The 17310-nt window shown below is 43.2% G+C and overlaps 1 protein-coding gene across 1 annotated transcript in view; it reads right to left on the reverse strand.

Annotated features, from left to right (window-relative positions):
- ralgapa2 (Ral GTPase activating protein catalytic subunit alpha 2) overlaps nucleotides 1–17310 on the reverse strand; it is a 730448-nt gene that overhangs the window by 259920 nt on the left and 453218 nt on the right.

Raw genomic sequence — 17310 nt, forward strand, 5'->3', positions numbered from 1 at the left:
TGTTTGAAAAGATGTTTGAGATTCTGCATGTCTAATTCTTTTTCCTTTTTCTGGTCTTTTTCATTTGTTCTGTTTGAAGATGTTTGACTAGATAAGATTTTGTTAAGGGAGGAGGGGTGGGCCTTTGTGCTCAGACCCTGGGAGGGACTGTTTGTTTTTTTGCTCTTTGCCATTGTTCTGGGAACTTATACTAAGAGTGGGGGGGGAGGGGCACCAGCAGGGGGTAGGATGCGAGGCGTCGGGGCGGGAGCTGCCAAGCTAGGTGGGAGGGCTAGTCCACTGAAGCAAAGTGGGGGGTGAGCTGAAGATCAATGTAGCGGGGGGGACACTGCTGATGAGGAGGGGACTTTCAAGGTGTTGAAGGAGGAGACAACGGTAGCTGCCTGGGGGCGGGCCAGTTGAGGTGCTGGGCATGAGTGGTGTATCAGAGCAGCCAGATCTCTTCATGGGGAGGAGGGCAGACGCCCTTGCCTTTGCCTCCCTGATCGTCCGCAGTAGAATCCTGCTTGGTTGGCAATCAGCAGCACCACCTAAAGCTGCAGACTGGTTGTCCGATCTATCAGAATTTCTCCAAATGGAGAAAATCGAATTCACCATCCGTGGCTCAGAAGAAGCCTTCCACAAAACATGGGAGCCATTCACCTGACTGTTCAGAGGCCTGTTTGTGGCCAACACATACATAAATAAATAGTCAGTAGCCAGGGGGAATAGCCAGGACAAGATAGAAAGAAAGCGAGGGAGGACTGGGGAGTTTGGGGGGGGGGGTTCAAGGAGAGAGGAGCTGGAGGGAGGTGAATAGGGAGGATTGTATGCTGAGCCAGATGGCAATAGACTGTAAATAGAGAAGCCCAAGGAACCTTTGTGACTGTACAATAAATAAAAACGAACAGCAATGTACATAATTTTGAAAATGGCAATAAAAAGATTTTTTAAAAAAAGAATTCCATTCTGCACTTCTCCGCCTCTCTAGCTTACTCTCTTCCTTTGCGACCTTCTTTAAAATCTAGCTCTCTGATCCAACTTTTTGGATCTGACCAAATATCTCCATACGTGGCTCGGTGCATTATCTTTGTTTCACTTGACTGTTCTTTGCAATTGGAAAAGCTTTTTCTTTCAATTTTATATTATCGCTTGCTGGCTGTTGAAAATATTTCACCTTTGTTGGCTGTATTGAAGTACAAGCCTCGTCTCTGGAGTGAATGGAAAGCCGAGAGATGCTGCTTGCTTACCTGATGATAACTTGAAGGACATATTAATTGAGTCATTCTGCCTGGGCCTGACCCTGCAAGGAGCTGAACTTCACTATAATAGCAATCCAGTTTTGAAAATATACAGTCAGGTCTGCTGAGCAAATTTCAATCAGAGTTGCACAGAAAGTCCAAATGCTCCTGCCTGTGCTCTCCATGTGCCAAAGTTTAACAGCTGGGAAGGGGACTCTGCAAGTCTGTAAAACTCTCCTGGGTGGAAGAATACCAATCTGATTTGGAAATATAAATGAGATATTGTCCGATACTGGAGCGACTGATTTCAGAATGGTAGTTGCAGTATAAATGCACCCTTAGTCTCACTGGTTTTGAAACAAGTAGTGTTGTTGTTCATGCCATAATTTTGAATTGCTTTCCTTGATTTTCTCCAATTATAGCTATATTCCAGTGAATGAACTATGCTATTTCAACAGAAACTTTCCTGGTATACAATGTAGCAGATGCACAGTCATGGTTGACGTAAAGAAAAACAAAATTAAGATAGAAGATAAAGTATAGATATACCCTAGCCATTGGAAAAATGTGTTACATGCATTTTACAATACAAAGGAGGAAGTAAGATTTTGTTGCAATCTTAGGCATTGTCAGGCTTGGGGGCGTGACCCATGGGTGGGTCACGGGCAGGTGTCGGGAAGGTCGTGGAGGCGTCTGTCGCGGCGCTCCCGATCACGCAAATCTGCGCGCAACAGACGGAGCAGCCGGCTGTTAATAACGCCGGCTGCAAGCGACCTTCAAAATGGCCACGAACATATTTTAAAAATGTGGCCGCACTGCGCATGCGTGCCAGATCATCGGCACGCATGCGTAAAACTATGCGCATGCCCGACGATGATCGAGCACGCATGCGCAGTGTGGCTGTTTTTTTTTTAAATGGTTGCAGCTTTTTGTTTTACAAGTTCGGGAGGGTTTTATTCATTTTATTCACTGATTTTATTAATTTAATTTTCAATTATTTCATTCATTTTGTTCATTTTATTTTTTTTTACAAGTTCGGGGGGGGTTTTATTTGACAACATTTTACAGGAAAAAAAAGCAGAACTTTGGACAGATGGAGACTCCGTACTTTCCGACACCGGAAGACTTCCCCTTCATTCAGCAGGTTCCATTGGAGGAACGTGTACGAGGACCAAAGGGACTCAAAACCATTTCCTCCATTTTTGTCAGCAGCAAACAAGGTAAGAGAAAATGGTGGGTCGCGCAGGTTGGCCGGCGTGGGTCGCGCAGGTTGGCCGGCGTGGGTCGCGCAGGTTGGCCGGCGTGGGTCGCAAAGGTTGGCCGGCGTGGGTCGCAAAGGTCGGCCGGCGTGGGTCGCAAAGGTCGGCCGGCGTGGGTCGCAAAGGTCGGCCGGCGTGGGTCGCAAAGGTCGGCCGGCGTGGGTCGCAAAGGTCGGCCGGCGTGGGTCGCAAAGGTCGGCCGGCGTGGGTCGCAAAGGTCGGCCGGCGTGGGTCGCAAAGGTCGGCCGGCGTGGGTCGCAAAGGTCGGCCGGCGTGGGTCGCAAAGGTCGGCCGGCGTGGGTCGCAAAGGTCGGCCGGCGTGGGTCGCAAAGGTCGGCAGGCGTGGGTCGCAAAGGTCGGCCGGCGTGGGTCGCAAAGGTCGGCCGGCGTGGGTCGCAAAGATCGGCCGGCGTGGGTCGCAAAGGTCAGCTGAGTTGGGTCCTGGACGTTGGTCGGTTGGTAAAAATGGGTCCCCGGAAAAAAAGTTTCAAGAACACTCGCATACATCACTGTCTTATAATAATAATAATCTTTATTAGTGCCACAAGTAGGCTTACATTAGCAATGAAGTTACTGAGAAAATCCCCTAGTCGCCACGCTCCGGGTACACAGAGGGAGAATTCAGAATGTCCAATTCACCTAGCAGCACGTCTTTTGGGACTTGTGCGAGGAAACCCGCGTGCTCAGAGGAAACCCACGCAGACACGGGGAGAACGTGTAGACTCCACACAGACAGTGACCCAAGCAGGAATCAAACCGGGGATCTTGGTGCTGTGAAGCAACAGTGCTAACCATTGTGCTACCGTGCCGCCTGATCTGTGTCGGGACGAGGAAAGGAAGAAAGTGAGAGAGAAACACAAGATTTTCCAAGTAGTAGAAAATGCTGTGACATAAGTTTTGTTTAACATAACTAACATAAAACACTAGTGGAAAAAATCTATGTGATGCAAAGAGAGGGCACCAACTATTAGCACTATTCCAAGCCACAAATTTTTCCATCTGGACCTGGACTTACTGAACAAATAAATGCCACCTATTATTCTTCTGTTGTGCAATTACTACCGGATGACTGCGACAGTCATTGAATAAGCAGACAAAAGGAATAAAAAAAAACTCTTGCGTCGAGGGAATTCTTCTAATTAGAGTTGGCAGCAAATTTCAACAAGAATTCAGTTTTGTTCAACATCTGCATCTGACAGCTGTCTTTCCAAGCAGCTCTTGTCAATATAATTCTGGCAGGTTGTGACCCAAATATCCTGACTGAAACTAGTAAATTCTGATCAAATTAACACGCGTCCTAAATAAAACAAATGTAGCCTGCAACTTTCTATTCTGCATTTTCTACCAAGCAGTTTAACAGTCATCTTTTGTTTCATTACCCTTGATGCATAAGTTGTAAGCAGGTCTCGGAGGTTACAGCTTATTCTCAGACTTCTTTATGGATACATTACTGAATGGGAGCAATCATACTATAGCAAGAAAGAGTTGAGGGATAACTCCTTCCAGTTGATATCACAGAATGGAGCAAAACCAACTCTATATACACACCTATTCCCTTCCTTGAGCAATTGCATACTGTTTTTTATAAGAACAGGTTTGAACCCAGATCTTCTGTGTCACTCGATGGCAATCCACCCTTCCCTGCCAATTGTCAACAGCAACTTTGTTCCTGGTCAATGGCGATTTTGTGATACGTCTCATCATGTTACTAATGTACATGAGCTAGGAATGTAGAAAATGATCATAGAACATTTAAAAAAGTCAAATTTTGAATCAAGTATGAAAGACCATTCCATAATACAATTGATTATTTGAAAAAACGATACTTCATAAGGTACGTGACAAAAATAGAAGCTATTCGGGCGGCACGGTGGCACAATGGTTAGCATTGCTGCCTCACAGCACCAGGGACCTGGCTTTGATGCCAATCTCAGATGACAGTCTATGTGGAGTTTGCATATTCTCCTCGTATCTGCGTGGGTTTCCTCTGGGTGCCCCGGTTTCCTCCTACAGTCCAAAGATGTGCAGGTTAGGTAGATTGGTCATGCGAAATTGCCCTTAGGGTGGGAGTTGCAGGAATAAGGCAGGAAATTGGGCCCGGTGGTCTTTCAAAGGGTCGGTGCATACCCGATGGGCCAAATGGCCGCCTTCTGTACTGCAGGTATTCTATGATCTTAAGTTCTGAATATTGTGACTATCAAATTTATTCTCAGAAATACAGATTTGTCCTCCCCCCCCATTACATTGTTATCTGAGCAGCAACAACAGTTGCTCTGTTGTGGTCTTATTTTTGTATGAAGATCTGAAAGGGGCCTGTGTGATAACTCACAAATTTAGACACACATGTTTGATATCAGCATTTCATCGACAATTCTTGGCAATATTGGCCAAAAAGGACTGTAGGAGTGTTAAACTGGTTAGCAAATAGGTGAGAATTAATTTCACTTGCCGAACTAAAAGCTCGATACAACTGTGTCCTGGGGAACCCATGGTATGTCCCCAGTGATATTTTCAGTGCATTGAGCCTGTAAAACATTCTTAGTCCTATTCTGCAGACAGCTTTTGCTGTCATTGTCTTTAGTAACCTCCATACATCTGTGACGCGTGGACACTATTTGTATTGACAGACTTTCTATTCTTCTTGAGTAAGGCTTTCAGGAAGGATTGTGTTGCAGTTCATGATAATTGCATCACTTAATTAATGAAGACAAAAAAAAATGTGCAAATCAGTGCATGGTTGCCAAGCACCGAAGGAGGACAAAAGAAGGAAGACATTTGCAACAAAAGTGAAAGCTATTTGATCAGAAAACTCTTCTATGATATTAACATGCTCAATTTTAAAAAGACGTTTCGGTTTAACATTTGTCCACCATCATGCCTATGTGTTAATAAACATCAGTTATACAAATAAGCAGCATGCTTGAAAGCTTGTCCACAACTATGTCTGTCTCCATGGATTCTGTAACCTGATAAAGGAAATCATTTGATTATGAAATGCAATTTAAATGGCAGAGTCCACAGGAACCACAATATGTATAATTCCAAACTAGTCTTCTCCTTTCAGCCTGGTGTCAACCTGGAATAAATTTCAGCGCTTAGGCTATAAAGGTGCTCGTGAAAAGTTACTACAAAGTGAAGTTTTTTTTACCATTTTTAGCAAAGTACGGAGACACATTATGTTTCCAGTCTGTTGATCTCATGATGTCTCCTGCACCCAAGTTCAGGTCTTATTTTGAGTAACCCAATGAAGAAAGAAAATATCTTTCTCACAAAAGCAAAGCATGACAAAGTTTTTAAATTGGTCATATTAGATTCTTGAAGCCTTGTCTATTGAGTAAAGCCAATTTAAAGGGACATTGTTGAGGACAGAATGCTATTTGGCTACTTTGGAAATGTGCTTCTTCATTCTTTGTATAGAATTCAAATCTAGAGCCACTTCAAGAGAGTGTACATGCGACATAAAATAGGGGGGAAATAATTGTTACCCCGGTCCCTTGGATAGCATATTAGACTGATTCAAAAGATACAATATTGTGGCACTGACATAGAGACCTACAATCTCGGGAAATGCTATTCTTCGTGTTTTACCTTCCTTGCACCTCATTGTGAGGCCTGTTGGCGATCATAAGCCTTTCTTAATAATTTTCAGTTTCCAGATAAATATCCATACATTTCTATTCGCAAGATATTAGGCCCTAAAAGGGTAATTTTGCTCAGCACCAACCGAAAGGAAAGCTTTAAACTGGAAGCTGCATGCCATTTTGCTACTAAATATCAAGGCAAAATCATGCATTGTAGCAAAGTATACTCAATTACCTAGAGTTAATCAACTCCAACTCTTGCCAAATAGAGAATTTGTGGTTCATAGTTCAAGAGACTCAATAATGTGAAATGGGCACTGAAATGCAAAAGTCTTCACTCGTAATGCCTGGAGCAAAGAGCTAATTATGCAAACTTGGGTTAATTACACAATGGCCTGACCCAGCTGCAGTTCTATTATTGCATGCCTTGTGCAGAGTACTTGATTGAGGTTAAGAATTGATCAATTTTTCAGCACTTGCATTTCTGCATGAGCATTTTACACTATTTTTGAGGGCAAAACAAAATGGTGATGCCAATGTTAACTTGGTTCCAGAGGAACAGATCTTGGGTAAACCTCGGAGAAAAGCAAATTACTGCGGATGCTGGAATCTGAAACGAAAGGGAAAAAGAGTGCCAAAGACTCTCAAAGTCACAAAGAATGACAAAGAGTCATCGGACTCGAAACGTTAGCTCTTTTCTCTCCCTACAGATGCTGCCAGACTTGCTGAGACTTTCCAGCATTTTCCCTTTCGTTTGGGTAAACCTCTTATTTCCTTATGTCTTCACTAATTTTCTACAGTGGGTATGGGGAGAGCAATAGTTGAAAGCCAACTCTGCACGCTATCTGGCCTTGACCACACAATTTATTGTTGCTGCAGGCTTTCTGGATTGCTCAAGCTGCTGGAACATCTATTTCTTGGATCTCCAAAAGAATTTGGCAGAACTTGCATGTCGCAAAATGCACTAAAATGCAGCAGAGGCTTAGTTGTGGCCATCTGTCACATGAGTTGATGCAGAATTTGAAGCCAGAAATTGGTACACATTGGAAAGGATAGAAAATATGATTTAAAATTATGAATACAACATAAAAATAATTCTCAAGAACAAGGACAATTATGATGGTATTGCTAGAGAAATGTCATCTTTCATTTTCTGGTGGAGTAAAATTCCAAAAAATGATTGAAAGAGAAAAAGATGAAGATGCACCCAATGGTTTACTTAATTAAAAGAAATCAAAAAGAAACACATGATGTTGGATGAAAACCTTTTCAAGGCAAAGATATTTCCAATTATTTAATGAATGCAACTGAAAACTGCATGTCCAACCAAGCTTACAATGAAATAAAGAGCTTCACTATCTGGAAGCAAAAATTCTCACCCTTTTTTAAAATTGGAATCCATATTTTGCCTGCAGACCCATTCCCCAAAACTGGTCAAAACAGCTTGTTTATAATATTGGGACCACTGCAGAACAAATAATGTTTAGCTTAAGAGTTATGGGTCTCTATTGTTCTTAAAGGTGAAATTATACAGTGAGAGAATTTTGTTAAGTTAAAACAATCTCCATCTGTCAATCTTTTATCCACACTTCAATGGCCTGCATTGACCTCTGAATTTATGGTGCCTCCTTAAGAGGAAGATGGTAGCATAGTGGTAATGTTGCTGGATTAGTAATCCAGAGGCCCAAGGTAATGCTCTGGGGTACATATACATGGAATTTCAATTCAATTATTAAAATCTGGAATTAAAAACTATGAAACTGTCATTGATTGTTGCAAAAACTTAGCTGCTTCACTAATGTCCTTCAGGGAAGGAAATCTGCCAACCTTTCCTGGTCTGATTTACATACAATTCCAGATTAAATAGTCCAGCAAGGCACTCCGTTCAAGGGCAATTAGGGATGGGAAATAAATGCTGGCCTTGCCAATGATGCCCACATCTCATGAAAGAATAAAAAAAAGATTGTGCTGATGTGGCTCCCCAATTGAATTAGAGTGAAATGTATTTGGTGTTGCAGTTATTGTGGCTTAATGCCATTTTCAAAACTCAAGGCTGACTTCAAATGTTTTGAGCTGCCAATAAATACTTGCACTCCACTTCATCAAATGTCTTCTCAACATCCAGTGAGTGTGGAAGTGTGGGTCATGCTTGATAACTCTTGTATTTGAAGCAACATATCTGCACAAATTAAGATCTTCAGGGGCCAAACATCCCTCATTACAAATTAAAATGTGAATCCTGCAATCACGACTTATCACAATCATGACTTATGACAATCTCAATTCATTAAAACCTGCCATATCAAAAGATTTAGGAATGTCTACTTATTCTACCTAAAGTTTTCAAAAACATTATTTTCTTAAAAGGAGTGAGCATTTTGTAATCGCTTCCAAATCTATGATATACTACTAATTTGCATCCAAATCACATAGATGATATTGCATTGTCTGTTCTTTTCAATTGATATACAAGTTTTCAACATCACACCTTCTCCATCACCAAGACCATCTATTTTCACCTCGAACATGATCCATCCCTCATCTTGCATGTTGCAGGCATTTTCTGCTGACATGGCGGCACAGCGGTTAGCACTGCTACCTCACAGCGCCAAGGACCCTGGTTCAATTCCATCCTCGGGTGACTGTCTGTGGTGAGTTTGCACTTTCTCCCCGTTTCTGCGTGGGTTTCCTCCGGGTGCTCCTGTTTCCTCTCACAGTCCAAAGATGTGTAGATTAGGCGGATTGGTCATGCTAAATTTCTCCTTAGTATGTTAGGTGGGGTTACGGGGACAAAGTGGGGCGTGGGCCTAGGTAGGGTGCTCTTTACATGGTCGCTATAGACTCGATGGGCCAAATGGTCTCCTTCTGCACTGTAGGAATTCTATGAATTTCAATTATGCTTTTGCTAGTTCCTGACTCAACTATTCTAATGCCCTTTTGGTCGGCCTCCCACCCTCCACAAACCTAAGCACATTCAAAATTCTGCATATCACAATTTGTTCACTAACATTCACTGGCTCCATTCCCCAAATGCCTCAATTTTAAAATTCTCATCTTGAGTTCAAATCCCTCAAAGGTGTCGCCCTGCCCATCTCTGTACTCTTCTCCAGCTCTAGAACCCCTCTAGAAACTCTGGGTTCTTCCAACTATGGCCTCTTGTCCATCCCGCACTGCCTTCATCCCACCGTGCCTCTACCTGCCTATGCCCTAAGCACTGCAATGCCATCGCTAAAGCTCTCTGCATGTTTCGCCTCCTTTAACATACTCCAATCACCTTTGACTAAATTTGTCACGTTTCCTTCTTTGGCTCAGTGTCAATTTTTGTCTTATTATGCTCCTGTGGAGCGATTAGGGTTGTTTTATCTCATTAGAGTTGTTATATAAATGCAAGTTGTTATTCTATTTTCTAAGTCAGCAAATGAATATCACTTTTGCAAAACCCGAAGAACAAAGTCTTGATTGTTTTAGATCTAAATTTTTGTGCCTGCACCTCAAATACAGGAATATTGTTCATGATTTTCTTTTCAAAGAATATCAAACCTAGGTCTCTACATCACCCAATTTTTAATCATTATCTTCAATTGCTCCAACATTACCACGTCTGCATTCAGAGAGTCTTCAATATTTTCAAGGAGGCCTTTAATCTCTTTTTCAATGATCCATCAAACTTTGAATCTAATATCAAAATATTATTGAATGTCTACTGTCTCATAAGTCAACAACATTCAAGCAGACACACGGTGATATCCATTGATAACATCATCGACTCCATCCCAGCATCTGTAATTGCTCCCACTACCCCATGTGACAGCAATATTACATTTATAAGAGACTAGGACTTGCATATTGACAAAAAGGGTGTTTGTTCTCTCAGACCTGAATATAAAGCCATCCAGGAATTTCTTAACCTTATTTCTTCATACCATATAATGTTTCACATTATCAATTAGCTTGTTCAGTCAGAGATTATAAACAATTGTATAAGAAAATCCTGGAAGTTCCTGCTAAGGTACTGGCAGATGGTTGTGTGATGTTTTTTTAAAGCAATACTGCGCACTGGCTGAATCTTGTTTGTCCAGCTAAGTAGATTACTTTAGCGACGGGCGGAAGTTACTAAGTTACAGGGAATTAACAACAGAATAGTGGCACAGCAAAAGTGGTCAATGAATCAATCTTATCATCTGATAAATCCATACACCTCTGCCAATGACTGAGGAAGTAATGGCACTAAGTAGCTGAGGAATGAAGGGGGGTCTCATAGAAACCTATAAAATTCTAACAGGACGAGACAGGGTGGATGCAGGAAGGATATTCCTGATGAAGGGGGAGTCCAGAAACAGAGGTCACATTCTAAGGATATGGGGTAAACCATTTAGGACTGAGATGAGGAGAAATGTCTTCACCCAGAGAGTGGTGAGCCTGTGGAATTCACTACCACGGAAAACAGTTGAAGCCAAAATATTGTATGTTTTCAAGAAGCCCCATTATATGGGGCTAAAGGATCAAATGATTTTGGGGAATAGAGGGAACAAGTTGCTGAGTTGGATGATCAGTCACGATCATAATGAATGGCGGAACAGGCTCGATGGGCCGTGGGGCCTAATCCTGCTCCTATTTTCTACATTAACATAAATATTCATTTTTGTTTATCATCACGTGTTGAGTTAGCTGATCCCTGTTGAACAAACTGTAAGGAGCTTACAACTGTCCTTATTGCCACGGTAGCAAAATAAGCCAAAGTTTCGGCTCTAATTGGTATTCTTGGCACCTTGGGTCACAGATGAAGAACTGTCTGTTGGCAAATTCAGAGGGCACCTGACACTTATACCATAATGCAGCCTTCAAGAAGTAAGAAACGAGAATAAAAAAGACCAGAAATAATAGTAGGTTGTTTCATAGAATAGAATGTTTTCATAGAATGCCTACAGTGCAGAAGGAAGCCATTCGGCCTATCAATTCTGCACCGACCTTCTGAAGGAGCATCCATGCCTAGGCCCACATGCCTGCCCTATCCCAGTAACTCCACCTAACCTTTGGACACTAGGGAGCAGTTTAGCACAGCCAATTCACCTAAACTGCACATTTTTGGACTGTGGCAGGAAACCGGAACGCCTGGAAGAAACCTACGCAGACACGGGGAGAACGTGCAAACTCCACACAGTCATCTAAGGCCGGAATCGAACCTGGGTCCCTGAAGCTGTGAGGCAGCAGTGCTAATCACTGTGCCTCCATGCTGCCCCGTACTGAAGAATATTAGCAGATGATAAATTGTTTTTTTAATGTGGAGATATGGCATTGAGGTTTCATTTCACTTTCTTTTATTATTCGCTCATGGGATGTGGGCATCACAGGCTGGGGACAGCATTTATTGCCCATCCCTGAGGGCATTTAAGAGTCAACCACATTGCTGTGGATCTGAAGTCACCTGTCGGCCAGACCAGGTAAAGATGACAGATTTCCTTTCCTAAAGGATATTTGTGAACCAAATGCGTTTTTACGAGAATCGACAATGGTTTCACAGTCATCGTTAGACCTTAAATCCAAGATTTTTATTGAATTCAAATTTCATCATCTGTCATGATGAGATTCAAACCTGGGTCGTAGAGCATGATTCTGGGTCTCTGGATTACTAGGCCAACAACAATACCTCCTTTGGCATTAATACCTATTGTTCTGCAGAGGTTAGATGAATGATGTAAAATAATTTTGCTTTCCTGCGAGGTTTGAGGAACATCATAGGGATACATCGAAAAGCACCAACAAGTCAGCATGATGTTGACGCAGTTAATGAATAACTGAATGCATGAAGTAAAAGCTAGATTTTTAAAGGAGGAAACATATGTAAAGTAAATTGAAGATTCAGCATTGCTATGTCATTGCTCCAACATTATCGAAGGCAGCACGGTGGCACAGTGGTTAGCACTGCTGCCTCACTGCGCTGAGGTCCAGGCTCTGGGTCACTGTTCGTGTGGAGTTTGCATATTTTCCCATTGGTGGTAGACTGATACTTATTTTTTTTGTGTGTGGACTTTGCACGTTCTCCTCGTGTCTGCGTGGGTCTCACCTCCACAACCCAAAGACGTGCAGGCTAGGTGGATTGGCCATGCTAAATTGCCCCTTAATTGGAAAAGAATAATTGGGTACTCTAAATTTATATTAAAAAAATTGCTCCAACATTATGTCAAGGTTAAGTGGACCAATTTTTTTAGAGATGCACTTTAGCACCATTGATATCGACAGAATCTATAGCAATGACTCAGCAGTTATGGAAAAAGAGTAAATGTCACTATGTGGAATGTTCAAGTGACACATATATATCAAGTTTGCTCATACAAGTTGAAAATAAAAGACATTGCTGTATTGCTGCATTAAATTGATAATAGCCATCCAGTTATAACTGCAAGAAATTTTGTAAATCGTAAAAATTAATTTGTCATCCATGAGTGCTTGTCCGAATTTGTATTTGTCTGAACCTTTCAAAACAAATGGATAATTTGAGAAGATAGTGTGAACTTCTGTGAAGTTTCAAATAATTTTTAATCATGTTTTTTCAATCGGTCTGTAAGAGCCTTGCAGTGCTCTTAATGTAGAAAAATGTCCTGAGTATCAAAGGAAGAAACAAACAAAATTCGGAGAAATAACTAAAATCTTAGTTGAAGGAATGGGTTTTAGAAGATTTTTAAAAGCAGTGAGAGAAAGAGCTGGATGGATTTAGGAAAGTAGTTTTTTAAGGCCAAGACACTAAAGGGTCTGCCATCAACATTGAGGTTCAGGAACAAAAGGCTGTGGCCAAAAGGCATGATTCGAGTGGTAAGGTGGGTGAATAAGTGATGGGCAAACATATTTCAAATCCAGAGCAATGGAAAATAGTCAGCAAGGGCCACACAGCAAGGACAGGAGCAATGGGCAAGGCAGGAAGCAGACAGTGGAATTTTAAGTGAATTGGAATTACGGAAGATACATGTCAATCAGAAAACAAAGAAACAAGGGGCTTGAGGTGACAAGACATTGAGAAGGGTTGTGAAGACGAGGTCAGAACAGAGGTGAGTGATGTTACTGTCTTGGTGATGGATTAAAAGTGAAACACAAAGATCAGCTCCTGCTCAAATAGGATGAGAGGGCTGTATCAGTTGACTTCAGCATAGGTGAGCAAATCAAAAGGTTATAAAAAAATTGGCAGGGGCCAAAGCTGATGGCTTCAATTTCTTGGAATGTCATAGAATCAAATTCTGGCTCATGCACAACTGACAGTCAAGATACACATTTTGACAATATAAAAGTGTTGAGAGGGAGAAAAAAAAAAGTGGAGAGGAAGAGATGTGCAGCTTCAGCAATCACAGTGCAGAGGTTGGAGGCTGGACATGGGACTGTTATCAGATCTGGGGTTGTGCGTGAAGATTTCGGGAGTCATAAGGATCGAAGTTGAATAGAATGAAAATGGGACAGTCTCTCAGTCTATGGTGTGGGAGGCATTAAAGGCGGTGATTAGAGGAGAGATCATCTGGTACAAGTCATATATGGGTTAGGAGATGGGTTAGGATATGGGTTAGGGTTTGGGGCCTCACGGTAGCATGGTGGTTAGCATCAATGCTTCACAGCTCCAGGGTCCCAGGTTCGATTCCCGGCTGGGTCACTGTCTGTGTGGAGTCTGTACGTCCTCCCTGTGTGTGCGTGGGTTTCCTCCGGGTGCTCCGGTTTCCTCCCACAGTCCAAAGATGTGCGGGTTAGGTGGATTGGCCATGCTAAATTGCCCGTAGTGTAAGGTTAATGGGGGGATTGTTGGGTTACGGGTTACGTGGGTTTAAGTAGGGTGATCATTGCTCGGCACAACATCGAGGGCCGAAGGGCCTGTTCTGTGCTGTACTGTTCTAGTTCTAGTCTAGAGAACAGGCAGGAGTGAAGGAGGGAGTGGACGAAATTCTGGATGTGGATAGGGAGTATGCGAGTGACCCAACACAGGAGTTCTTGGCATACAGGAAAAAGCTGCAAATGCAATTTGACCTACTGTCCATTGTTGCGTTCTTGGGCGGGCTTTGAGTTTCTTCAGGTGGGGTACCAGTTGCAGGAGGCACGATGGGGTTGCAGGAGATCCATCGGGCTTTGGGTACGATGCAGATGGGGAAGGCACCGGGTCCAGGAAATTTACAAGTAGTTTGCAGACAAACTGACCCCATCGGTGCTGGGGATGTTTAATGACTCATTGGCTAGGGGGTCCCTCCCAGAGACATTGAAGCAGGCATCCATCTCCCTCCTTCTGAAGAAGGTCAAAACCCCCCACAGACTGTGGGTTGCACCGCCCAATTTCTCTGCTTAATGTGGACACAAAACGTTTGGCTAAAATCCTAGCATTGAGGCTGGAACCATGCCTCCTGGAGGTAGTGGGGGAAGACCAGATGGAATTTGTAAAGGGCAGAAAGCTGTCGTCCAATTTGAGCCGGTCACTTAACTTAGTTCTTAGGCCGATGGTGGGGCCAGACCGGAGATGATATCGTCTCTGGACATTGAAAAGGTGTATGTTAGGGTCGAATGGTTGTTCGCTGTTCTGGGGTTGTTCGCTGTTCTGGAGATTTGGGATTGGACCTGGGTTTGCTTTCTGGGTTTGGCTGACAGATGAAACACGGCTGCTCATGTTTGAACGAACATCATGAATTCGGGGTCGTTCAGGCTGCTCAGGGGGATGAGGCAGGGATGTCCTCTGTCCCCTTTGTTGTTTGCCTGGCGATAGAACCATTGGCAATTATTTGAGGCCAACAGATAAGTGGGGGGAAATTGTAATGGGTGGAATAGAGCACAAGGTATCCCTGTACGCAAGTGACCTTTTGCTGTACTTAAGGAATTCAGGGCCAGTTACGGAGGAGATAATAATAATAATAATCTTTGTTGTCACAAGTAGGCTTATATCAACACTGCAATCAAGTTACTGTGAAAAGCCCCTAGTCGCCACATTCCAGCGCCTGTTCAGGTACAGAGAGGGAGAATTCAGAATGTCCAAATTACCTAACAGCACGTCTTTGGGACTTGTGGGAGGAAACCAGAGCACCCGGACAAAACCCATGCAGACACAAGAGAACGTGCAGACTCCACACAGACAGTGACCAAGGTGGGAATCGAACCCGGGACCCTGGCGCTGTGAAGTAACAGTGCTAACCACTGTGCTACCATGTATATTGAAGTGGTTTGGTTCCTTTTCAGGATATAAACTGAATGGTGGGAAGAGCAAATACTTTGCCTCTTGGAGGGGCGGGGGGCAGGGTGCTGGGTTGGGGGCAGGGTTGCTATTCCGTCTGGTAGGGGCCAGTTTTCGTTATTTGGGGGGTCAGGTGGCCCGGGACTGGGCATGACTTTGCAAATTGAATTTTACAAGCTTGCCGAGCAGAGTTGGAGAGGACTTGCAGAGGTGGCACAGCCTTCCACTGTCGCTGGCAGGGCGAGTTCAAACTAGGAAGGTTATTATTTTGCTGCGATTTGTGTTCTTATTTCTTTCACAAAGTCATTTGTTCGGGAGATGAAGCAGCTCGTGACGGGCTTTGTGGGCGGGGAGAACTCTTCGGATTCGGAGAGGCGTCGTACAGAGGGAAAGGCAAGGGAGGGTGTTGCCGCTACCAAATTTGATGTATTATTATTATTGGGCGGCCAATGCAGAGAAGGTGTTGGGGAGTGCAAGGTAGGTGAATTGGTCATGCTAAATTGCCCCTTAATTGGAACAAAAGAATTGGGTAGTCTAAATTTATTTTTAAAAATGTAAAGGGCAAGCCAGGTGACGGCAAGTTTGCAGTTTTCTCCAGTGAAGTATTCTATGAATCCGGTGGTAGTCCCCACATTAAAAATATGGCAGCAACTCCGTCAGCATTTTAAGCTGAGGGCAGTGTCAATGTGCGCCCCAATCTGTAGAAACCATTTGTTTAAACCATCCAGCTAAACTGGATGTTACATTCGGGGGGTGGAAAGATAGGGGGCTGAAGATCTGTTCGAAAGGGTGGTTTGCGAGTTGAGAGGAGTTGAAGGAGGAAGCAGGGCTTGGGGGACTGGACATGTTCAGATATTTCCAGGTGCGGGACATTGTTCTGCAGGCACTTCCAGCACCGCCGCCTACATTGTTGGAAAGGATAGTCTCGTGTGCGGGATCAGAGGAGAGCAGCAAGTCTGGATATGGGCGGATTATAGAGGAAACGCAGGTTTCTGTGAATGACATGAAGGTCAAGTGGGAGGAGGAGCTGGGAACCATTTTGCTGGAAGTGATGTAGAGTGAGTCCCTCCTGAGAGTGAATACTACATCATTCTGCGGGAGGTTGAGCTTGATCAAGCTAAAGGTAATGTTTAAGGTGCACCTCACCAGGGCTTGGGGGACGAGGATAAGTGTGAGTGTGCATGAGAGGTCCTGCTCATTATATATACATGTTCTGGTCCTGTCCTAAGCCGGTGGGGTTTTGGGGGTCCTTTTTCAGCATCATATCGGCAACCCTAAATGCTGACTTAGAGCCCTGTCCGTTACTTGCCGTATTTGGGATGTTGGGCCAGCCGGATTGAGGATGGGGGCAGGGGTGATCATTTTGGCATTTGCATCGTTGTTGGCCGGGTGACGTATATTGCTGAGCTGGAGGCAGGTGACGCCACCCAGTTCCGCACCATGTTTGGGTGATTTGATTAGAATTCTTGTACCTCGAAGGGGCCATGTTCATGGTGAGGGGGCTGATCGATGGATTCTATCCATAGATGGTGGCCGTTGCACTTTAAAGATTTAGTCACTGTTAGCTTTTAGAGGGGTGAGGAGGGGGTGGTGGGTGAGGGGGGGATTGTTTGGGTTGTATTTCTGTTATTGGGATTCCTGTTATTGTTGTTGTTTGTAATTTTTGATACATGTATTGGTGCAGTTCTGTTTTGTAATTTTTTGATATAAAATGTAAAACGTTTTAATAAAAATATATTAAAAAAAAGAAAGGAGAGCCTATAGTTGGAAGCAGAGTTGGAATAAATCAAGACTATTTTAATTCAAACAAAAATTAAGTGTACATCTGATAAAGCGTTCAAAACATTTTCTCAATGTATCAAAGGACTTTGATTGGTCAGTGAGTCAGTAAACAGAAGGCATAAATCCAAATTTATCTCAAGGAGAATAAAGGGATCAGCATCTTTTGTTTTCAAATGTGGAGGAACTTTGGGAGATATAATATCCGACCAGAAACAATGGTAAAAGTAGCATTTATAATAGTTTTGAAAGTTAAGGAAATGCTTGAACAATACTTGAACAAG

The sequence above is a fragment of the Scyliorhinus canicula genome, chromosome 1 (genome assembly GCF_902713615.1).
Source record: "Scyliorhinus canicula chromosome 1, sScyCan1.1, whole genome shotgun sequence".
Classification (NCBI taxonomy): Eukaryota; Metazoa; Chordata; class Chondrichthyes; order Carcharhiniformes; family Scyliorhinidae; genus Scyliorhinus; species Scyliorhinus canicula.